Source organism: Marmota monax, unplaced genomic scaffold (genome assembly GCF_021218885.2).
Source record: "Marmota monax isolate L192 unplaced genomic scaffold, Marmota_monax_Labrador192_F-V1.1 WCK01_AAM20220418_F8-fsc00065, whole genome shotgun sequence".
In the NCBI taxonomy this organism is placed as follows: Eukaryota; Metazoa; Chordata; class Mammalia; order Rodentia; family Sciuridae; genus Marmota; species Marmota monax.
In genome coordinates, this window is record NW_026694038.1 from 10,062,600 (window position 1) to 10,088,356 (window position 25,757).

At 44.5% G+C, this 25,757-nt stretch overlaps 1 protein-coding gene and 1 non-coding gene across 10 annotated transcripts in view; one reads left to right on the forward strand and one right to left on the reverse strand.

The window, feature by feature from the left end:
* Atxn7l1 (ataxin 7 like 1) overlaps positions 1 to 25,757 on the reverse strand; it is a 235,748-nt gene that overhangs the window by 182,471 nt on the left and 27,520 nt on the right. The window lies entirely within an intron of this gene.
* On the forward strand, positions 21,442 to 21,514 carry Trnaa-cgc (transfer RNA alanine (anticodon CGC)). Its single transcript has one exon. It is a non-coding gene; the product is annotated as a tRNA-Ala (tRNA).

Sequence of the window (25,757 nt, forward strand, 5' to 3'; positions counted from 1 at the left end):
CAGCCCTGGTCTGAGGCCAAAGGCTTGAAAACTCCCAGGACAGCCACTGGGGCAGGTCTGAGTTCAAGGGTTGACGAGCCTAGAGTCTGACGTCCATGGAAGAGAGCCACAGAAAATGGTCTCATCTGGGCAGGGAGAGGGAGGGTTCCCATAGTCCTCTTCAAAGGCATACCCCAATGGCCCATCTCTTAAAAGTTCCATCACCTTCTAATGGTGTCACCCTGGGGACCAAGCCTGTAACTCAGGACTTTGGGAGACATTCAACATCTAAACTATATAGCACCCCATTTTATCATATATCAACCCATTTTTATCCCATTACTCCAGATGTGGAACATTTATAAAAACATAAGTACTATATAATATATAATAAGAGTAAGAATATAACTATAACATAACTATAATACTAATATTAATATAACAAATATATAAGATTTAGATTATGATTTCTGACCTATTTTAAAGCACCTGTGTCAATTTCATTGACATATTAATCATGTTAATATGCTTGGAGATCATGCTCTGGGAGGCAATTAGGGTTAGATGAGGTCATGAAGGTACCTGGGGGGTACCAGGGATTGAACTCGGGGGTTCTCAACCACTGAGCCACATCCCCAGGCCTATTTTGTAGTTTATTTAGAGACGGGGTCTCCCTGAGTTGCTTAGGGCCTCACTTTTGCTAAGGCTGGCTTTGAAGTTGTGATCTTCCTGCCTCAGCCTCCCAAGCTGCAGGGATTACAGGCGTGCACCTGGCAAACCTACCAGTCTATAAATTACCTGGTCTTGGATATTTTGTTAAAGCAACAGAAAAGAGACTAACATACTGCAGAAGAAGAAGAGGTCGGGGAGGAGAAATTATCAAGTCAGTGTGTTTTCAGTCTAGTAGGGGTTTTTTCAGAGTCACTATATGAGGAATTGGAAAGTTAGCATGCTCATTTACATTAAAATAATGACTGGATTACATGTGCAAATAATTGGGTTAATAATAGGTGTTTATTATTACTTGACCTTCATATTTTTGTTTGTTTTTGTTTTCTCTCTACTTCTCAATTCTACCTCATTTCAGAGAGTCATTGATTCTAATACTGAAAAATCACTTAAAATACATGTGTGGAAGAATTTTTAAAAAGTATGAGAAAGGAGGACAGAGGAAGAAAGGGCCAGAAGGGGGTCTGGCAGAGTCGCAGATTACTTGCATAGTTTAAAAGATAACATTCAAATTTGTCTCTCACCTCCTCATGGCTAGACATTCAGGAAAGATACAGAAAGTTTGATGTAAAAATAAATTCTTCTTTAAATAAGAAGTGAATGTTCTGAACAGCTTCTTCCTGGGGCTTTGTATTTATTACTCTGTTTCACAGAAATTGCCAGTCAAGAACAATCAATTCACAGGCCTGTTTCAAAAGATCATTTACTGAGAACATACAAGGAACAGGATTGCTGCTACAAGGGAGCAGGGGGGGCTGTGGGTGGGACTGGTTCTCTCCAGAGCAGGCACTCAGGATGCTCTTCCCTACTTCTGTCCCCTGATCCGCTTTGGTCCTTGCAGGGAAAAGGCGTGAAATCTTTCTGAAACATAAGAACGGTGTGTGTCTCTCTCAGACCTTTTGAACACTGCTGACTTGGGTTTGGAGAACCAGATATTATGGAGTGAAGAGGGAAAGAAGGAGCAGGTGTGAGACCATCTGAGAGTCAGAAACCACTGCCATCTCCCATCTGCATTTCACACGGGCGCTGGGAAAAGGGATACATATTGCAGGGTGACTTTCTACCTTATTATTAGGAGTAGTGCCAGTTCCCCCTAAATATTCTATGTTGACATCATTTAGCTTTATTTTTAAAAAAAAGGAGGAGGAGGAGGAGGAAGATAAGGAGGAAATCACATAAATTTTCCAGGGAGAAACCAGGTCACATCAAGGACTCGGAATGGCATTGGACTTTTCATGAGCCACACCACAAGTTGGAAGGCAGAGGAGTGCCAACTACAAAATCTGGAGAGAAAATTATTTTCAATTGGAAATTCTGTCGAAGCAAAGTACTTTCAGTCCCACATGGTCTCAGAAAATTTGCCTCTCAAGCACGCTATCTTAAGAAACTGCTGGAAGGCTGGGTGCAGTGGTGCTGGCCTGTAATTCCGGGGACTTGGGAGGCCGAGGTAGGAGGATCACCAGTTCGAGGCCAGCCTGGGCAACTTAGTGAGACCCTGTCTCAAAATAAAAAAAAAAAAAGAGGACTGCAAATGTAGCTTAATGGTTAAAACACACACACACACACATACACACACACACACACAATGTAACAAACAAAAAAACTGCTGGAAGATGTGCTCTCCCAAATAAAGGGGCAAACTTTAAAAGAGGAAGATACGAAGTCAACAGGAAAATCAGGGATCTAAGCCACAGAATTACCGGGAAAGGAGGACCCGGCTGCAGCTGGGCAGCATGCCTAGCCTAGAGGACAACAGGTCTAGGCTGAAGCAGAAAGACAGATTCAGGAGGTGGGGGTGGTGCTGAAGGGATGGGTCATGTGATGCCTGAGACAATTTGGCAAATGGCAATAGTAGGTATTTGACAGAGCATTGGGAAAGAAGGAGCAATAGGGATTCCAATTCAGAGACTAGTGTGATTTCCTTGCTGCTGAAAACTTCCATGTATTGCGCTCCTTGAATATCCTTCAGGGAGGGGTCCAGCCATTAAGAACATCACTGCCGCCCTTCTCTGCACAAGTGGAGGCCTCCGTTGGGAATTACATGGGTGAGACCTGCCCCAGCTTCCAGCTGGAATGTTCTGGAATGTTTTATTCCTGGGCAGGAGAAGCCAAGAACTCTAGGAAACCCTCAGGGCAAAGAGGGAGCAAAAGAGTATTTTCATATAAGGAAGAGCTTCATTTTAAGGACTGTGGACATAAATAAGGCCATCTAGGAAAGTGTTAAATTACACTGGAGTTTACTCTTTCATTTCCAAGGTCTAAGAGCAGGTGGGGTGTTTATTTTTTGTCATGTCTCTGATGTAGTCGGAGACTCTAATGAGAGCCGAAAGTAAACAAAGATTTGATTGAAAACAGAGATGTCAATATGCGCCCTCTACCTGTTGTTGTTGATACAGTTGAAGGCAGTTTCAATAAGACCGAAATAATTAGACTTGAAGACTGCTGAATCCAAGCCACATGGAAATGGAAGCCTATCACTCAGTGTGTAGGATAAACCATTGTTTGTTAGTAATTTCTCCCGATTATATTAAAGTAAATGCTTGGCTGTTATGTTTTCTGAAGTTGAACATTGTACTAGGTTAAATAAGGGCACATTCCTATTCTTAGGATGAACACATTGAAGTAACTGGTAAAATAGCATGAAGAATGGAACTTGCCCTCAAATGGTACAGGAAAATATTATGTGTGACTATTAAAAAATATATCTGCCCAGGCACAGTAGCACACACCTGTAATCCCAGTGGTTTGGGAGCTTGAGGCAGGAGGATTGCAAGTTCAAAGCCAGCCTCAGCAATTTAGTGAGACCCTAAGCAACTCAGGGAAGACCCTGTATCTGAATAAGATATAAAAAGGGCTGAAGATGTGGCTCAGTGGTTAAGCACCCCTGGGTTCAATCCCCAGTACCTCTCCCAAATATATATATATAGTATTATTCATATTCTTTTATAAATAAAAAGTTTAAAAAAATAGAATGAATGCTTGTTATCCCAGGTGAAGCTGTAAGAAAATGACTCATGTTTTATAAACATTCCAAAAACATTCTGTGTGCGTGGTGGATACTGGACTGAATCTAACAAGCTACCAGAGATAAAATCCTTGTTTTCTGGAATAGATTCAGAACCAATAAAGTAGTCTCACAATGCTCAAGGTGAAAGAAAACTACTCTCTTTCAGGGTCTGACTCCCCAGTGGCCCAAAATCAAAGCTGAATGGTCAGTGTGCAAAACACAGCTTCAGTTTAAAACAAAGGAACCATCCAGCTGTCTTGTCAATTTCAAGATAATTAAGGAAGGGGGGGTCTTCAAAAGTTTAGGCACTACAGAGTAAGTCTTCACCCTCAAACTGCAGCATGCATTGAGACCAGCATGTGTTACGATAAAGCTGCAGACAATAATGCACCACTGCATGCAGGGGACATGCTTTCACTAAAAACTGAGGCATCAGAACCACATAGGACTCCAAAACATTGCATCTGTAAAAGACTGTGCTGGAATTTATCCCTTATTCCTGAACACAGTAGGGCAACTAATCCTTCATACTGAATTTAACTTATTTTTAAAATGTTAGCATCAAAGTAATTCTTGGGGGAAAGAGGCTGGTCAGTGGGAGAGGGTCAATATGGCATCTGGGTGACCCCGCCTCATGAATTTGTATATTTTTAATGAAGTTTTATGCATTTTGGTTGGCTATTATTATTCTTTTTTAAAATCTGTGTAATTGGGCTTCTTAACAACAAAAAAGTTAAAATTTAGAGAAAAAGCAAAATGCATGAACCTGTTTGTGGAATTAAAAAAAACATGTCCCTTTCAAACATCCTCTACTCCATCTGATACAGAAATAGAAACAAAACCTTTCAAACTAATATTCCAGAAAACCATCAAAATGGACATACTGCCAGGAAGTAACATAGTAATACACTTAAACTGAATATTGGGATAAGAATGACTGATAGCTCAGTGACTGACAGACATCAAGGCTTCTTGGAAAAAATGAAGCAAGAACACAGGGGATGTATGTGAGATGGGAGACACCCTGGGCAGTGGGACCTCCAAGGCCCACCCGGTCCCTTGAAGAAGTGGGAGCTTGGATGGAAGACAGAAGTGGTTTTCATCGCTACAAATATCAGACACATAGCTGCCTTCTTCAGGGTTGCAGATGGAAAAGATACACCTTCCCACTTGCACTCCAACTTCTGGTAAAAGGGCAGGGTTGAGTCATAGAGTTAGGGTTTAGGGTTGCACAATTCCTTGTGTTCTGGGCAGACTCAGCCCTCATGGGCTGACATACTACGTGCGTGGGCTGCCTTCAGGTCCCACGTACTACAGTGGGAACCTAACCTCAGGAAAGTGGCTGCCAGGGAAGAACTTGACCCTCCTTCCAGGTTGTTCCTCTTACAACACCTTAGAAGAGTGGTTATATATACAATGAAAACGTAGAACTCGTTTTACAGGCAGAAAAGCAGAGTTGTTACAAGCAGAGGTTCTGGAGACAGAGGACTCTGACTTCAAACTGTGGCTCCACCATGATTGTGAGCAGTTATTTAATCTCTCACCTTCAGTTTTCTTAAATGTAAAGTGGAACTGAAAACAGTGAGGATGAAATGAGGTCATGTAAGGCACACCTTGCGCAGGGTGACATAAGGCAAGTACTCAGTTAACTGTGATTACTGCTGTTGTCCTCATGGCATATATTGACAGGTACCTAGAACATCTCCCCCCCACTCCACATAATCCTTCCTCTACCTTGGTTGATGCCAGAAAAGCAGTTTTACTACATGGTGAGGCCCCAGATGCCTTCCAGTGACATTGCTCAGTGATTTGCCACCCTTCCCTGTACTTGAGTTGGTCACATCAAAATTCTTCGAGTCTCCTGGACAATGCTGCTGACTCTAAACAACAGACTTTACTTTCAAAAAATCCATAATGTGCTGGGTGCAGTGGTGCATGCCTGTAATCCCAGTAGCTTGGGAGGCTGAGGCAGGAGGATCCTGAGTTCAAAGCCAGCCTCAGCAAAAAGCGAGGGGCTAAGCAACTCACGTGAGGCTGGGGATGTGGTTCAGTGGTTGAGGGCCTCTGAGTTCAAATCCCCAGTACCTTGCCCCCCAAATCCGTAATGTTTATAGTGAGGAAAGTATACTAGCTTTGGAGCCACAGGGAAAAAATGTGCTCTTTTGTGAATGGAGAAAATGATACTGGCCCATGAGCTACAGGACTTGGGTTTGGGCTGCTTTTTTGATTTTGTTTCTCTCTTTTAGCAAAGGTGGGAGACTTTCATTGCTTCATTTGCCCCCCTTTACACCATTATTTCTTTTTTTTAATATTTAATTTTTAATTGTAGTTCGACACAATACCTTTTTTAAAAATTTATTTATTTTTACGTGGTGCTGAGGATCGAACCCAGGGCCACGCATGTGCTAGGCGATTGCTCTACCGCTGAGCCACAACCCCAGGCCTATACCATTATTCTTATGAGCATCAGGAGTGATATTTGGCTGATAGGATAAACCCAAGGAGCAACTGCTGGGACACGGAAGTCCCAGCAGTTTTTTAAAAAAATTTTTTATGCATATCATTTATAATACAAGTATCTTGGGGTGCTAACCCCCAACATGTTTTACAGATAAGGGTAGTTTGCTCTAGAAACCTCACCAACACTGCAGCTGAACAGCTCATTCTGCTCCTTTCTCTTCCTTTATTGTTATTAGTGACTTTGGTCAGTAACTTTTATTGGTGTGTATTCTTTAGATTACTTCCCAACGTGGCAAAGCAATAACTCTGGTCTTACAGAATGAAAGGTGTTTTCCATCGAGTACAAAGTCTAAGGCTGACATGAATCAGTTCCTTTTTAAAAGGATTCCAGAGCAGTGCAAACAGTCCAACTCATACAGCAGAGACACCCCAAGATTCCGGCATCATTTGTGACCACTTAAAAACAGCAAAAGTTCCAGTAAATACAGGGGCACACGGGCTTTGCACAAAGGTTCTTGAATCATAGCAAGTCCAAACTGCGATTATAGGTTTATGTCACTACAATGGCCACTCTCTGGCATTTAAGAGCGTGGCACTTGGAGTAAACACCATACTGGAAGTTTTCAGGAGAAGGAATTGTTGTCTGAGTTGTTCACTGTTTTGTCCCCAGCAGGGGCACACGTTTTTGGAAAATAGGCAAGGAGTGTTGGCCAACTTGGTGGAGGGGAGGAGACAGCCACCTGCATGTCCAGAGGAAGATACATATTTTTTTGTGAGCATATTTGCTTGAGATACAACCCTTGGGAGGCAGGGGACCAGGGCACTGTGGACTCAAGGGTCAAGAACCATCGGAGGGGGCTACTATTTAAAGATCTGAAGGTTTGTTTTTTGGAGTTAAAGAGGCTCCAGACCAGGGGACAGGTGGCATCCTGAAGGAATGGGGGATGGGCAGGCTAAGAAAGTGGTCACTTTCCTTGCTTCCTACCCCCATCTGTTCTCAGGGTACGCTCCAGGTAGAAAAGAAAGAGATTTATCTATGAAAAGACAGAAGGCTCTTCAAGAAATGGGCTCCATGTGCTGAAAGATGAAACTTCTCTAAATAAACAGTGAGTGTGCCATGACTTCTCTCTATACAATAAGCCACCTGTCACAACTCCACTGAAACATCTACAATGGCCGGCCACTTGAAGCTCCTCATTCTTAGGTATGAATGGCTAAGGATCCCCAAACATGTGAAGAGAACCCAAACGTGAAAGAGACTGAGACAAACAATTACTAAGAATAGAGGACAGTGGAAACTACATAATGAGTAGGAGAAAACTTGAAAACACCATTATTAATATCCTCACAATGTTCAGATTGCGTCTCAGGATGCCGTGGAGACACAGCAAGTGCAGAACCATCAAAAGCTCCTGGAAAGTGGAAATATGAAAGGTGAAGTCAAAATTCCATAGAAGATTTGCAAGATGAAGTACAGTCGTGCTTCTAAAAAGAAAACAAAAGGCAAACAGAAAATAAGAACCCATAAGGAAGGCCCAGTATCTGATAAATAGGAATTTCAGAGGGAACAAAGTAAACAGGGAGGAGGAAATAATTTTTTAAAAATGCAAGGGCATTTTACAGAGTTGAAGAATATGCATTTCCAAATTATAAGGGCCCACCTGCGGAGCGGTCAATTCAAAGAAAGAAAAAGACCTCCAAAGCATATTATCGGGAAGTCTCAGATCAACAGTGACAAGGAGAGGATCCTAAAAGCTTTTGAGGAGTAAAACGGGTCCCAGGAAGGGCTGGCATCTCACATGAAGAGGGACCCAAGGGCAGAAGACAATACAAATGTGAAGTCCTGAAAGAAGATCATTTCCAACTTTGAATATTCCACAGCCACCAAATTATCCCTCAAGCCATGGGGACAGAGCAAAGACATTTCTGTATCTCAGGGACTTACAAGTTTTACATTTTGTGTAGGATGCATCTGAAAGTTATGTCCTAGCCAAGCAGGGAGGGAATGAAGCAGGAGGGAGCCCATTAGAATGGGCCTCCCAGGATGATAGGGAGGGAGGCCCAGGAGGCAAGAGAAGAGCTGGCCCGGGGTCTCCCTGGGTTCCAGAAAATACATGGGAACTGAAGAATTATCTACTATATCTCATCAGCAGCAGAGAAAGTACTGATGGGATATGCCCAACCTGATGGGCAGGATTGAGGATGAGTCTATAGAGGAAAAAACCAAGAGGCGGTAACAAGCACAGACATATATAAGAGGAAGTGTAAAAATCAATGTCTAAAATTGAGAGATGAAGACACAGTCAATAAACATATTTTAAAAAAACAGGCACAATACTCCTTAGCTCTGCTGTGAACCACAGAGGCCCCACACACTGTTCCACCGCACACTCCTCCTGTCCTTCACTATCTGAACTCCCACCATTCACATCGGAAACCCAGAAACCGAGTAAGTTTGGCTTGTGTGGTGTCTCTCGCTTTCCCAACACATTGTCGAACTCAGGGACTAAAGAGATTTGGATGCTTGACATTTACAAAGGCTCAGTGTAACCACAGACCCCTGACTGAGGATTGGGAGCCCACCCTGGGGAAGGGAAAGAAAGCGGGGGTAAGAGCCAAACCCCCCTCCACGGTGACAGCGGGTTCACAACCACCTCTGAAATATCCAGACCTGATAAAGGAAGCAATCTCACACAGACACACACGTTTCATAGAAATATGGGGCAGATACCAGAAAAAATAGCTAGAAGAGTAAAAAATGCTTGTCCTCAGAGGATAGGACTAGACGTAGGTACAGACTGGAAAAGGTACTGATGAAGAGTTTGGTTTGTTTTCTGTCTTTATAATTAGGGTTTAAACTGGATATTTGAAAAGAAGAAAAACCCAAATTAAAAATTTAATAAGAACACTTATTAAACAGAGACCTGGAAAACTGTGCCTGGCTCCACACATCACTAGCCAGTGGTGTGTAGAGTGAGACTCTTTGATCTCCAGGCCTTGGTCGCCTCGCCTATAAAACAAGGAGTCAGGGTCCTTTCCAACTCCACGAGCCGATGACTGCCTGATTCTAATGTGCAAATTTGGGTTCTCTGCCAAAGTTGTGGACGTCATCCAAATTTGAAATCCTGGACTGTAAGACTATTTACCATGTGTTAATAAAATAGCATTTTATTACATTAAAAAATATAGACACATACCAAAAATAGAGGCATTTGGAAAGAACGTGCAACATGAGAGGCTTGTGATTTGCCAGACAGAGGAACATAGGCTATTCTGAAGAAGATGCAGTATGAAAAAAAAAAAAAAATCACAGGATGGTCAAGAAGGGAACCCACCTGACCCTGGGGACAAAATGAGAGCAACACTAATCAAGCAAACAGGGGAAAACCCCAGGCCTAAGGGCTTGGACCACCCCAGGGGATTTACACAGGTGGGCAGAGACATCTGAGTGGTAGAGATTTTGACAAAAGTATGAGGCTAGAGATGAAACAAAATGAGAACCATAAAAGCTGCAATATTTTACCAAGAGAATTACAAATACTTTACCTTTGGGGATACAGAAGTAAGATGAGTCCTCAAAGAACTGATAGAATTTGTGAAAGAGAGAACAATAACAGTGACCACGTGGACCTAGAGAGTCCAGGAGCACATCTCAGAGTCAGGCAGCCTTGGTCTCCCCCCAAGCCAGGTCCAAACATGCAGAACAGAAACTGAGGTTGGAAAGGCAAGGAAGGAAGGAAACCCTGGTCATCAAGAGTGCAGAAAAGGGCTGGGGTAAGAGTGCTCAAAGGGCTCAGATGGTAAGAGTGCTTGCCTTGCATGCATAAGGCCCTGAGTTCAATCCTCAGCACCACAGGAAAATAAAATCTGACAGAGTGGCACCCATATTTGTTTAAACTGATTTCTCTTGTTGGATTCTGAACCTCTTTCCAATATAAACAACATACTTCCTTCATGTCCAGGCAGTAAAATTCATTATTATATCATTCATTAAACATTTCAACTGTTCATTAAAAAATAACTGTTTCTATTGAGGTAAAATAAACCACTCATTCTTATGGACACGGTTCTCTTTCAGGGCTTTAGGATAATAATAGAGAATGTTTATGGAATACTTTCAGTCTAGCAATGGTTTTAAGAGCTTTCTGTAAAACATCTTGTTTAATCTTTTTAACAACCCTATGAAGTAGTTACTATGGATCCACAATCCCTTATCCAAAGACCTCCTGCTCAGTGGGTTTCCCAGATCAAATTTATCAGATTTTAATAGATAATGTGTATGGTGTACATTAAATCATGCCTTAGCGGTCTGGGGGTACATCCTATAATCAAAATCATTAATATTTCTGCCCGGAAACATAGAGGAATAACTTTTCATTTTCAGAGTGTTTGGATTTCAGAAATGCAGATCAGCATTCCTATCCCGGCTTTACACACAAGGAAACCGAGACGCAAAAAAATTATGTAACTTTTCCCAAGATCAAACCTCTAGTAGTAAGTGGTGGGGTCAGGAGCTGACCTTGGGCAGCATGGCCCAAACCCAGGTCCTTCACTGCACTGCCTCAGTACTTCCTTGCAGGGCACTTATAACTTAGCACCTAGGTTGGTGGAGGGCGTGCGTCACATCTTCATCACATGAGTTGTCAAGGACGTATATCCAGGTCCCAGCAGAGTTATGCTGAACGTAAGACAGCCAGGCAACATCAATGCTTCCCTGTCTCTGAGGAGCAGGGAGAACAGTTTGAAGGAAGACCCAGGACTGGAGTTACCTACAGCAGATCATGAGAAAGACCCTGGGCACACAGAGCACACTGGAGAGGGCTGTGCTCACCTGGTTCCATGAACCGTTGGGGATGAGGACACCACAGCAACTCTCAGAGAAACCAGGTTAATAGGGCCACGAGACTAATGAATATAAATGCAAGAACTGAGAAGACATAGGGAAAACAGCAACCGTTACTGTTTATCAAGCACATACTATATGCTGAATACAGTGCAAAGTACTTTGCGTGCACTATCATATTTTATTCCTATAAACTTTCGAGAGAAGAACCATTATTCTTCTCAACTTTTAGCGAAGAGGTTGGAAGTAAAACGTATGTAGTTCATGGTTTATTAGAAGCAGAGCCCAAACCAAAGAAAGACCTGGTAGGAGGAGAAGCAGGGGGTTTAGAAGGAAAGGGAGATGAGAGGTGGTGAGCATCGCTGATTTCTAAGGGAGAAATACATGGGCTCCACCAGCAAGGCTTATGCAGAGAGAGCTATTTTCTATGAAGATACTTTTCACATTATGTCTTCGTGGGATAATACCTTTGTCAGAGTAAATGAAAAGAGAATTTAAATACTAGATAAGCAGTCTTATTTGCTTTTTCACTAGGGAAGATGCGAAAATATGTAGCTTCCGATGTGCAACTTGGAGAAGGCAATCAATACCTTTGACAGCCTCCATCCTCAAATAGCAACGAGAAAGTACAGCTGTTTCCCACACAGAGCTAAAGCTCCTGTGGGCCACCGTGGAGGAGGAGGGAGAAGTGCTGGTTGCAATTTTATGGTAATTTAATTAATTTAATTAACAGCTACAAAACACCCACCAATGCACACTCACTGAGAAGATGCACACTACGGCCAGCGTCCCCCTCTTCAACACTGACCAAAATCATAGACTTCAGTGTGTCTGATCAAAATGCATGGACCAAAGTGGGGCTATTTCCGCTAGAGAAGAAAACATGAAAACTTCCTTTCAGAACTGGTCCAAGACAGGAAGGTTGTTTACATTCCAAGCTAAATCACAAGCACTTAACAACTGGATGTTACAATGACCTTACAAGGACCTTCTCTGGAAAAGAAGAGGTTCACAAGAAAACAGCAATTACCACACACTGCTCCATAAAGTTGGAGGAGAGTCAGTTTTCCAAAACACGCTCCATGCAGAAGCTGCAGCGAAGCTCGAGGTCCCCCCACCCCCAGTGCCGGGGTCTAAGCCAGAGGCACTGAGCACACACACACTCCAAGTACCGCACCCCAAGCCAGCAGTGTGGACGCGACGCCAGCTTTCCCGACAACCCCATTTTACAGATCAGGGAAGGGAGGCTCTGCGAGGTTCAGTCACTTGTCCTCAGGCACATCGAGCATGGGATAGGGAGCCAGAAATGGCTGGGGGTGGGGGTGTCTGTCCCCATCACTGGAGCCTCCCTGGCACAGCTGAAAGAGGGACTGTAGGAATTTCCAGAAGGTCTTCAGCCCACCCCATCCCGTACCTCGACTTGAGCAGGGGTTCCATGTTTGTCTGTTTCATAGATTGGGTTTTTGCTTAAGATCTTCTTTGGAAAATAATCCTAGTCGGCAAACATCAACAACAAAGGGGACACCTTGGATGACGGCCCCATGCCTGTGGCACAGCTTGATTTGTGACTAGAAGGTGCCACTTGATTTTTCTAATGCTCCCTGCAGAGGTGTGGGGTGTGGTCAGGAAAGACTGAGGAAGAGGCTAAGATGTCGCTGTGTGGGATAGTTATACATACCTAACCTATGATTTGGCAGCGGAAGATGACATCTGAGTCATAAAGCAGCTCCACGTCAACCCGGTAAAGCCTAAGTAAACAATGTGGGAAAACAAATTCCTATATTCTTACAGGGGCCCATGTTGGGAGGATTACCATCCCAGGGATTTTAAACCCAAACCCAGCAGCTCCATCCCTTCTCTAGAGGCAGCCAGAACCACCCTTCCTGTTTCTGCACCCGGAAAAAGAGACTAGGGCAGCGCCTGCCCTGCAATGCCATGTCAACCGGCCCTGGGGACAGGAGGTTGTATGTCCTGGGACCCCACCTGCAAACAGAGTTTTATGTCTGTAGAGCAGTGAACATTTCTATTTATTTATTTATTTTAATGTGGGTACTGGGGATTGAATCCAGGGGCCCTCAACCACTGAGCCACATCCCCATGCCTCTTTTGAATTTTATTTAGGGAAAGGGTCTTGTTGAGTTGCTTAGGGCCTCACTAAGTTGCTGCGGCTGCTTTTAAACTCGAGATCCTCCTGCCTCAGCCTCCAGAGCCGTTGGGATTACAGGCCTGCAGCACTGTGCCCCGTAGCAGTGAACATTTTAATAGAAAAAGTTCACAGGACTGTTCTAGTGAGCTTTCAGAGACAACTTAAAGGCTAGAGCTTTTCAATCCAGGTTCTCAGGATTCTCTGGGTGCCTCAGAAATATCTCAGGGGTCTCTCTAGAACCACCTGTCTCACCTTGCCCAATCAGAACTATTCCTCTGTGTCCTGAAAGCTGTGTGAAGTACAAATAAAGAATGAGCTGCCTTTATCATATCATATCATACACACAAGGTGACTGAAGCCCAGAGAGGGAGTTGTGCATGGTCACACAGATCACTAGTGACCAAGTTCCAGCTTGCCTGCCCCTGACCCCATCCTGGTGGCATGAAAGATTCTGCTTCAAGATAGCTGAGTCAATGTGAGCTCCATGTGGTCTCACCACTGTAGTGAGAAAGGCTGAGAGCACGCTGGGTACATTCAGGAGGTCTCCTAAATTGCTCTGGGAAAACATGGGGGATTTAAAAATGTCTAGAAAGCAATGTGTTGTGGGAGCAGAGCCTCCAAAATTTCCAATTTCCAACTCTGTGGACGGAGCTGGGCAACAGGTGGACAAAATCATCAGGTAAGGAACACCTGCTGATACCCACAGTGAAAGGGCTGTGGCCCAGGAACTATGGAAGGTTCTGGGGGAACTTTGGATTCAACGTGGCAAATGATAAACTACGTTCATCTCCACTGTCTCCTGAAGCCCCACTGAATGGAGTAAATTGAATTTTAAAAAGGCATAAACTACAAGAACAATGTGCATAAGATCGGAGATGAGAGTAGACCCAAGGCACCAATAACATTTTGGATGCTGCTAGAGAGCAGTTGGACAAAGAGCAAATGACTTACTAAGCCACAGCCACCGGGTGGTGGAGTGCGGGGAGAGACAGAGGCTGAGGCCAGCCCCCAGAGCCCAGGAAGGCCCAGGATTGGAGGCAAAGTGTACCCTTGAAAATGGGGGTGCAGAGCGGGCTAAGCAAAGGAAATACATTGGAAAATCTGCACGACTGGAACCTTTGCTTCACCTCGGCAGAAGTCTGGAGAAATCAGAGTTGTTTCAGAAAGGGACACGTAGTGCAGAGCAAGATGGCACACACCTGTAATCCCAGTAGCTTGGGAGGCTGAGGCAGGAGGATTGTGAGTTCAAAGGCAGCCTCAGCAACTTAGAGAGGCCCTAAGCAGCTCAGTGAGACCCTGTCTCTAAATAAAAAATACAAAAAAGGGCTCGAGATGTGGCTCAGTGATAAGCACCCCTGAATTCAATCTTTGGTACAAAAACAAAAAAAAAGGGGGGGGACATGTAAGGACAGTCCTAGGTGATTCAATGGTAATACACGCGTGGTCATAATAATATAAGCCCCCGATACCAATTTGGTGAAAAACAGCCATGAAACTATATTGGAAGGAAGGATAGAAAAGAAGTGAGAATGTGGGAGGACCTCTCAGAGAAAGAAAGCTCAGTTTCCATGCTGGGAAGTTATCAGATAACATAAGGCTTTAGAAACTCCAGGAATGCCAGGGGAAGGCAGTAGTTTAAAATCATAGAAGTAAATGGAAAAAAAAAAAAAGTCAAAAGTATTTTTAAAGTATTTGCATCTGGAGAGTAGAAATTGAGGATAGTTTGATGACAGGTGATACCCCCCGACCTTGGTGGGAGTGCTCATCAGTTACCTTTGTAAAATCCAAATAATTCTGAGTTCCTAAAGACACTTGCCCCGAAGTACACCAACAGCTCCCACTGAAGTAGCTCTGGCCCTGTCCTCTCCCCCTGTGCTCATCCGGCCCCAGCCTGCTTGACTTCTCTACTTCAGGGTTTGAAAGGCAAAGTTTGCCATTTGTACTTAACTCAGCTTGTCCAAAACAGAGCTCCTGACTTCTCCCATCCCTGGCACCGTGGTTCTCACACAGGACCACCCAACCAGTTACGCCACCATCAGTCATCCTGTGGCTTGGACCAAGAAACTAAGAGCTGTCCTTGTGGGCTGAGGGTGTGGCTCAGTGGCAGAGTGCTGCCCTAGTGTGTGTAAGACCATGGGTTTGATTCCCAGCACTGTGAGAGAACTGTCCTTGACACTGCCTGTCCCCCACGGTCCCACATCAGGTCCATCATCACAGATAACCTGCCCAGCCCCCTGCTCAGCACACGGATTACCAAGCCTCGTACAAGGCTCCTTCTTCCTTGCCCCCTCAACAGAACAGAAGACAGAGCTTCTAAAACAGATATCATACCAAGTCACTCACTGATTAACACCCTCCGATGGCTTCTCTCCCACTGGATTCCTGACTCCTTACATAACCTGCAAGGCCCCGGAGAGCTTGCTCCCGCCTCCTCCTCCAGTCATACTGGGTCCTTTGGCTACAGCACCTGTTCCCTGCCCTGCTTCAGGACGCTTTCCCCTGCTGATCCCTCTCCCCAAGACCCCCCTGACTCTCACCTGGTTCTCTCCTCACATCATCCAGTTCTTTGCTCAAATATCATCTCCTTGGAAAGGCTCCCTCACACTCACAGCCCATCATTTCTGTGTGTTATCATCTTTGGTGCACCCATTCTGGCCCCTGCTAGACTGTGGGTACCATAAAGACAGGGAGTGTGGCAGTCTTGTTAACCACTGGAGTCCCCGTATTTAGGGCAGAGTGTGATGCACACTACCTGATCAATAAGCACCTGCTCACTAAAAGAAGGAATAGATGTGCTCTTTGTACACCATTTGGAAGATAAGGAATAATAAAATGAAAATAAAAATCATCCCTGCAATCCAACTGCACAAAGAAAAGCATATACACAAATGACTGTGTGCATGCTTAATAATAAAAATAATTGATAACTTTCTACTTCTTGGTCAGAATTTGGGTGTCATAGAAAATGCATTGGTCAAAACTCACAACACATATATTCAAGGTTTGTATATTTCATTGTTAGTAAATTTTCTCTCAAAGGAAAAAAAATCCATAAACAAATATTGAACACTGGTTAATAATATGCATGCTCAAGTACTTAGGGGAAAGAGTACTGATGCTGGCAACTTCCTCTGAAAAGCACCAAAAGAATAATCACCAGGTCCCTCACCCCCCAAAAATTATTGGATGGACAGAGTGAGTATTGATAATAGATATGTGATAAAGCAAATGTAGTAGAACATTAGCAGTAAACTAGTCACTGTTATATGGGAGAATTCACTGTAAAATCCTTCCAACTATGCTATATGTTTGAAAATCCTCATAATAAGATGTGGGAGAAAATAATTTGAGATCATATTGATTATTTACTGAATATTTCATTGTATTTTCCCATATTGTTATTGTCTCTGAAAATATAATTTTAAATGGTGTGGCTGTACCGTATGCTATCGGAGGGGTATATCCACAGTTTACTTTTCCAAAAGAACAATCACGAGGCCCAAATGTCCTAACACTGTAGAATCCTGATATGTGCATACAGCCAGCTGCCTTTTAAAGGGTGATGGAATGATTTATTGTTACTATCTGGTGAGTCTGTGCATTGCTTAAGGGAGAGTAACTGCTTTCTTCCAGCCCTGCCACTGAGCTTAGTGTACTGCCAAGCACACCTGACACTCTTGGAAAAATATTCTGAATTATGTTAAGAGAACTTTTAACAGAACGACTCTTGCCCTATCACTGAGAAAAATGGTGAGAGGTACTTGATGGGAAATTTGAGTCTGCCTCTTCATGGTCAAGCAGAGAGGAAAGGCTGTAGACAGGAGGCGATGGGCAGCAGAGTCCTTCCAGATGCCCACCGTGCCACTGAGAACCTATGAGCGGCTTTCCTCAGGGGACAAGATGGTCTCTAAGGCTCACTGAACTGATTCTGGTTCAACCAAAACAATAGAACATCTTTATGTCCCTTAAACAGAATAAGGTCAAACTAAATGAACACCAGCAGAAAGACACGTGGATGGATGCTTAGGGAAGTGGGCAAGTACAGACCAGAGGGAGGCCCAGCACCGAGGCCTGTGCAGGCCCAGGGAGGGGGCTTCCTTTCTTTATTCCATGCTTGTCCAGACCCTGTGCGTTTTTCTTTATCCAATTGTAATCTAACTTCATAATAAGAATTTTTTAAAAAGTTCCCAGAGGTCAAAGAGACAGGGTTGGTGAGGCAATCTTTAAGCATGGAAGTACTTCTGCTTGGATCCCAGTATGCTAGCATCTCGGTTCTAGAATTCACTAGAGAAGCAGTCCTCACCTTCTACGTGGATTTTATTCCAGAAGTCCATTAGGAAGTTATTGTAGTCCCTATACAATGGAGGCAGTTTCTATTCTGGCCGGCAAGAACTTTTCTGACCCTTTATGAAATCAAAATAGATTCAATTTTCAAAAAAGGACACAAAAATCTGATTAACAAAGAAGGGGACTTTCACATGACTGGTGACAGAGGCTGTAGTTTTTCTAAAAAGAAAAAAAAATCTTTCTAGGAAAGTTTGGCTAGTGGCACCCTTTTTTAACTTTTTTTTTTTTTTTTTTTCTGAGAGGAAGAAGAATAGCAGGGGGAAAAAAAGCCCTCAGGACTTTCCTAAGGGAACTGCCGAGGGATAAAAGTGAGAGGGGAGAGTGGTCCTAAGGAAATTCACCAGAACCAGCTCACTCTGAGGTGGAACGATCCGATTTCTCCCTGGTGAGGAGGACAAGGTAAGGATGGCAGCGACACCTCAGAGGGGCAGTGCCCCAGACCTCGAGGGCTGCAGGAGGAGAGGGGGTGCCTCTGGTGAGGTCAAAGGTTGAGCCCACAGGAAACTGAATGCTCCCAGGAAAGGGGATGTGTTTTTTGGACAGAACAGGGAGGAGCAGCAATGGAGATGAAGAGTCAGGATTTCACGAGGGACAACCACCCCCACAATACGCTCAGATGATTCATTAGTTTGCACATCACAGCCGACAACAGGAGAAAATGATTGCCAGGAAATAATATGTTTCTATCAAGTTGAGGGGACACCATCTATTCAGCTGAAGGCCCTACTGTGCCTGGAGACTAGAGAACTGACGTCTTCAAATCACTCCCCAGCTGCAGGGTCATCCAAACAACCAAAATGACTCGAGGACCAGGAAAATGGTCTAAGCGATAAGATGAAGGTGTGAAAAACCAGGGATTGGGCAACAGGGGAGGAAAGGGGATGCTGGTGTTTTAAATGTCAAAGCAACAAAGTCCCCCAGTGGAAGGTGATGTTTCCAGAGATAAGGGGAAGGAAAATGAATTGCCAGGGAAGATGGTGAACATGATCCGGTGGTATAAGGGTCCCCCCAAAAGAAAGTGCTGGAATTGAGGGACATGAGGGCAGCTGGTGCCTCCACCCCTCTGCCTCCTCCACAGCACCTGGCTCTAAACAGATTCCGGAAGGATATTTGACGATTTGATGTTATCTTGAAGGAGTTCATCAGAACACTGGCCTTCTGGCTACTTTCTACTTCTTTGAATTACAACATTCTAATATTCATGTTATTTTACGGATAGCTGCTTCTTCACTTAAAATGGGGTGACATCCCAATAAGCCTACTGTAAACTGAACATAAGTCTAATGCATTTAACACACCTAATCTACCGAATATCCTAGCTTACAGCATGGTAGTACTTCTGCTTAGATCCCAAAGTGCAAAGCACACTGCAGTTGTTGGTTGTGATCATACAGCTGACTGGGAGTTGTGGCTTGCTGTTGCCGCCCAGGATCTCCAGAGAGCTCTGGACCACATATTGTTAGCCTGGGAAAAGATCAAAATTCAAAATTCAAAGCAGTCTCTAATGCATGTGTATCACTCTGCACCATCGTAAAGTTGAAAAACTGTTAAAGTCATACTGTCATTAGTCAGGGACCCTCTCTACTAGTAAGAAAGAAGAAATCAACTGACCTTTAGTTTAAACTATGACATGGCATTGATTTTAAGATACATCCCAACTTCAGAGATGTTAAAATGTAAAAAAAGTGGGCATCTTAGAATCAATGAATTATGGAGGATTGTAAGGCAGCTACCCTGCCTGGGCTCATGACACTCCCCTCACCCTGCACCAGTGAGAGCAGCAAGGCTGCAGCATCCCCAGAATCTACTGGGGTGGGGGAAGGGGACTGAGAAGTAGGCAGATGAATGAATGAAAAGGGTGGTTGGTGGTTTACAATCACCATTTTAGGACTGGGGGTGTAACTCAGTGGCAGAGCACTTGTCTAGTGTACGAAAGGCCCTGGGTTTGATCCACAGAACTGGAAAAAAAAGGAGGGAGGGTGTGGACCAAGAAAGCAGGCCCAGGGACATCATCTCTCGCTGTTGATCTATTTACAGACTCATAGTGGGTGGACTCTCATGAGCACGTCTCTCGCCACTCTTCTCCACTCACATGGTGAGCCCCATGCCAACTGCGTCAAGCCTCCTCCACGTGACAAGCGGCACGCTGGACCTGGGGACGTTTGCCAAGTGCCTGCCTCCCTCCTGAATGAACACTACACATGTGCATTCGCTCACCATGGCGCAGGTCCTGAAAGCGAGAGTCGGCTGCACAGGAAATGTTTTGCAAAGAATGAACCAAGTCTTCTCTCCTGAAAAATAGCTTCCCTCCAGCCTCTTCAAGGGAGCTGGAAAGGAATGCTGTCCATTTGCAAATCAATAACTTCCACTGGCGGTGTGCACAATAAAGTGCAATATGTGATCCTGGAGACCCATAATGGCCCAGTGTTCCAACATAATCCTGCCCTCCAAGAAGCAGACAGAAAATGACACAGCCCTCCTGGCTGCGTCTGCCAGAGCCACACCAGGGTTGGTGGCTATCTGTCTGTCTTTATTTTATTTTGGTGGAAAAATCAGCCTGCTGCCAGGAACCGACAACACTCCACTTTGCCACTTCCTACCATCCACCGCTATTTGCATAAGAGTTGTTAGGAAAATACCTGTACCAGGAGGGAGCCGGTGTAATGGAAAAAGCATTTCAATCATTCACGTTCAGCCACAATTTCACACACTGGAGGCACTTGACATTATCCTCGGAAATCAGAAGAGGAACAGCTGCAGCGTAGGCCACACCCCCAGGCATTTCAGCCTTTTGATACAAGGGGAGTCGAGAGTGCAGAGATTTGTTAGAGTCCGTGAAATTGCAGCCAGAAGTGGGGCCTGGGAGATCGGGTAATAAAACTGATCTCCATCCTACCTGGATCAGTCTGTACTCTACCTGCAGAGACAATAAAACAGGCCTGTGGCTGGCAAACATTGTTTTCCACGATTGTTCCACTCCCTTCTAATTACTCTCTGAGTCTGGCACCAGAGCAAGAGCCCAGGGCAACGTGGAGTTGATCTGAACTCCCAGATCACTGGGCACCACGCCTGCCAGGTCTCTGAGAATCTAGGGATGAGATGATATCTATCCACTTGCCTGGTGTGAAGAGCTGGCTAGAGCATACCTCTGCTTCCTTTTCACTTAGGAGAGACACTCAGGATATTGTGTCACTCCCAACAGGAAAGCAAAGGGATCCATTCCTACATGAAGCACAATCTCTGCTGAGACCAAGCTTTCCTCCATTTAGACAAAGATCACTGAAGAACCCTTCGAATTGCCCACTCAACTTCAGGGAAGCCAGCCCTTGAAGGATGCCACCCAGGCAAAGCCACCAACCAAACTAGCCAACAACATCTGACACATTCAGCTGTGGGTGTTCTAGATATAAATACAGAGGTTTTTCCTTTTACAAAGGCCAAATGGCATGCTGTTATGGGCAATGGCTCAGCAGAGAGAGTTTTTAGGAAGCTGATGCTGCTGCAAGGAAAAAAAAAAAAGCCTGTAGATTTTGTGCACTGAAAATGAAAATCAAAACTTGAAAGTGGAAGATGGTTGCCTGATGGTCTGGCACCTCTCTCTGGCCTGAGCACTTTAAATATAACATGGAGATTTCCACACCTCAGTTCAGCACTCTCTGCTGGACCTCACTCCTGCTGTGAGGGCTCAGGGCGTAAGCGCTGGCAGCTTCCCCCTTTGGACTGGCTTCCAGACGGTATCTGATCAGCACAAATGAGCCTGTTGGGCCGTGTGGCCTACACAGCATGGTCCACCTGGGGCATCTGAATGCAGCTGTTAGGCAATTGGAGCACAAGGTCAGAGAGGAGGAGTCATCCTTCTTTCTCCCTGCAGCCCTGCTCAGGTCCAGAAGACAGGGAACAACACCCCACACAGGGTGGCAGCCTTGGGCTGGGGATATAGCTCAGTTGGTAGAGTGCTTGCTTCGCATGCACAAGGCCCTGGGTTCAATCCCCAGCACCACCACCACAAAAAAAAAAAAAAAAAAAAAAGGATGGTAGCCTTGTGTGCAGCACAGACTGGACTGGCACACACCTCTGTGCACCCAGAAAGCCCATGAACACCCAGGAAAAATACATCTATTAAGCACCTACTATATACCAGGCATAGGAAAGCAGCACATATATGAGACACAGGCTGTGCGCCAAAGGATCCCAGAGCCCACCAGGAAGACTGGTGAAATACGGAATGATATAATATGCCATGCTAGACAGCATAACAGATACCTAATACCTGAATACATCCTGACGGAATCTAAGTAACATCCCCGCTTGAAGTGTGCCCCTGAAACAGACAAGGACTTGGTTAGTCCTGCACAGGACTGAGGGTGGGGGCAGTGTCATTTGAACTGGGCCCTAATGGATGAGTAGGACCAGGTGGACCCACAGAACAGTAAGAAAACAGGAATAGGAGGTGAGGATAGGAAGTCTGCCGGGAGGCCAGGGACAGTCCACTTCATTCAGTAGTCACCAGGAAGCCAAGTGACTATCATAAGATTCAAGGATCAGCGTGATGATCTGACGGGGAAAGATCACTCTGGTGGCAATAAGGCTAGATTGGAGAGGCAGCGGGCAGGAGGAAGGAGACCAGTCAGAAGGTTGCCAAGAAGGTTCTAGAGAATGGGGGTATAGATAGCCCACCCCTGTGGGAAGAGGAGGGCCAGAGCTGAGATGCTTGGCTGCAGGCAGGAGGGACGCCATACCCGCCATACCTGACTGAGTGCGCCTGCACAATGCCGGGGTTGAAAGGCCTGGTGCCTTTGATATCCTAGAGCCCAGCCAGCAACCCATCAGCTCTCTCTGTCACATTTTCCAAACTTTCCTAATACCTGAATACATCCTGACGGAATCTAAGTAACATCCCGGCTTTTGGCTCTATTGGATTTTTTTTTTAACTTTAGGAGTCATTTAATTAATTTATTTTTTTAGTGCATTACAGTTATACATAATTGCGGGGTTCTTTTTGACAGATTCCTCCATACACACAACATAATTTGCTCCATATTTCAATCCCCAGTAGTATCCCCTCCTCCTTCCTCCCGATTCCCTTCCTCTACTGGTTTTCTAGTAATTCACTTATTTTTCATTGGTACATTACAGTTATACACAAATAACAATAAATGCTGGTGAGGATAGAGTGGGGAAAGGTACACTTGTGCATTATTGGTGAGACTGCAATTAGTATGACCACTTTGGAAAGCCATATGGAGACTCCTCAAAAGGAATGGAACCACTACATAATCCAGCTATCCTACTCCTTGGTAGTTATCCAAAAGAATTAAAATCAGCATACTATAGTGATGCATGCATACCAATGTTCATAGCAGCACAATTATAATAGCCAAGTTATGGAAGCAGCGTAGGTGTACCTCAATATCTCTATCTTTTCTATCTTCTCCGGATCATGCATCTTGCCCTCCTCAACCCCCAAACCAACTGCCAAGGGCTGGGGTATGGAGCCTCCTGTCCTTCTCTGAATTTCCACCAGCTCCAGGATTAGAAGTCCCAGAAAGAAATGGGATGTACTTCCTGCCTGAGTCTATCCACAGGCCCCTTTCCAAACACAAAGCATGTGAGGTCACCCTTCCAGGTTTACCTGCCCTAGCCAATAGCAGAAATTCCAGGGTGTGTTCTACCTTTGCCCTCAAGCCCTGGCTCCATGCAGTGATGGCAATCTCAGAGTCTTCACAGGAATTTTTTTTTTTTTTTTTTTTTTTTTTTTTTTTTTTAGGATCCAGAGAAATCTGGACAAAAGATAACAATCCTAATTTCCTTAGTGAACCCCAGAAGGGGTACATTCAAGGTGGGGCTAGGACAGACTTGGGCAGATGAGGCCCAGGTGTTTTTCCTGGGCCTCGTGTATGCCGTGTGTGCCATGCAGCGTTTGCAGAGCTTCTCAGTGTTTGTTCGCACTGGGTCCCCGCAACAACACAGGCAGGAGTCAGCACTCCTAGAGGGCTGCATGGAGCATAGCAAGAGAGCCAGAGGCTGCAGCCACAATCTTGGGGTGGGGTCCTGCACTGCTCAAGTTGCCAAGAAGGTTCTAGAGAATGGGGGTATAGATAGCCCACCCCTGTGGGAAGAGGAGGGCCAGAGCTGAGATGCTTGGCAATTTTCTACTTTCTGTGCCTCAGTTTCTCTAGCTTTAAAGTGGGACTACTACTAATGGCTAGCACATAATGAGTACATTACAAGCGTTAACTGAAGAAAGATCTCAGAGATGACTTAGAGTGCTGGCTGGCAAGCTGTGCTTGCCTGAGGTTGCCCAGCTGGAATCAAGACGAATGAGAATGCTTTGGCTCCCAGACCAGACTCTTCATGCTACATCAAGCTTCTCTGGGAAGCACCTATTACCTGGCCAGTCCCTCATGCTGCCTGGGAAAGGGACTTTACAAGGAAACAATGTACATAATGTACACACTACAGCAGTCACCACTAAAGTACAGCATGTCTTTTTTTTTTTTTTTAATTTTAAGGTAAGATTCACATAACATAAAATGCATCCTTGAACCATCTGAAGTGTACAGTTTGGTATAAAATTCACAATGTGGTATAAATATTACCACTATCTAATTGTAGACTATTTTTACAATCCCCCAAAGAAGTCTTGTATTACCCAATCCCCGTCTTCCCTCAGTCCAACCATCATTCTATTTTCTATCTGTATAAATTGACCTCTTTGGGAAATTTCATATAAGTGGAATCAGATAGCATGTAGTCCTTTGCTTTCTTTCACTCAGCATAATATTTTCAAGATTCGTCCATGTTGTAGCAAGTCTTAGTACTTCAATTCTTTTTATGTCTGCATCATATTCCACTGTAGGATATACTGAACTCTGTTGATCCATTCACCAGTTGATAGACATTTGGGTTGTTTTCACCTGTGGGCTACTGTGAACTGTGCTACTATGAATACTGGTATACATTTCATAGCATGAACTTAGGTATACAAGTAGAAGTGGAGTTACTGGATCATGTGGTAAGTTTGTTTAACTTTTGGAAGAACTACCAAATTGCTTTCCACAGTAGCTGTGTCATTTTGCATTGCCATCAGCAAGGTATTTTAATTTCTCCACATCCTTTTGCATACTTTTCATCTTTAAAATATATATAAAATATATATTATTATAGCCATCCTAGAGGATGTGATGTGGTATCTCATTGTGTTTCTGATTTACATTTCCTGAATGATCAGGAATGTTGAGCATCTTATCAGGTAGGTACTCCTTTATGTTCCTGGTATTATAGAAACTGAGATACATATGAATTGGATCCCCTTGTTTATAATGGAGGAGTGGGTTAGCACACATAAAGATCAGAGCAGGAAAGGCTAATACCTAAGAGACATGTTCCTTTGGTTAGTTCCTATGTGCTCAAGAAAATGGTGGCCCCTAGAGTTGAGGTGGGATTTAGGAAGGCTGCACAGATCTACAGGGCTCTCACAACCACCTGGGCCCACCCTGCTCTGCTCCTGTTGCTGGTTACTGGGTTACAGCTCTCTCTGGTGGGCCTTGGTGGTTTCCTGTATTTTTGGTATAGCACAGCAACTTCGTCCACAGCCTTGAGGTGGGATTAGCAAGAGGCTGTGAGATGCTCAAGTGGTAAACCAATCGCAGGCCTCAGAAGAGCTGAGGACCTAAGGATAAGTGACAGATCCATCTAGAAAGCCCAAAATACCAAACATCATCAGGGCTGGGCACTCATGGAAACACACCCTCCTGCAATTGGGGCAGCAATGTAGCCCTGACCTTTACTGACCTGTGGGCACTGTGAGCTTGCAGTTACTCTGCCAACAGCAGAGGAGGAGTACAGCAGAGGAGGAGTACAGCTGAGCAAGTGTCCTTCCAAAAGCAGACCTCCTTTCACCATTGTAAGGGTGATTACCCTAGCTATGGGAGTCCTAAGACCTCAGGATCCTTCTTTCATTACTGCCTTCTGGTTATTTCCGAATTTTCCAGAACCTTCACCAGAGACAGGAGAGAAGGAAAAAAATCACTGCATGGTCCCACAATTTTTTTTTTTTTAGTTGTAGATAGACACAATGGACACAATTCCTTTTATTTATCTTATTTATTTATGCGGTGCTGAGGATCGAACCCAGTGCCTCACACATGCGAGGCAAGTAATCTACCACTGAGCCACAACTCCACAACTCTACAATTCTTGTAGAAGGCTATAGCAAGGGTGTGGTTGAAGCCCATGGATTCATG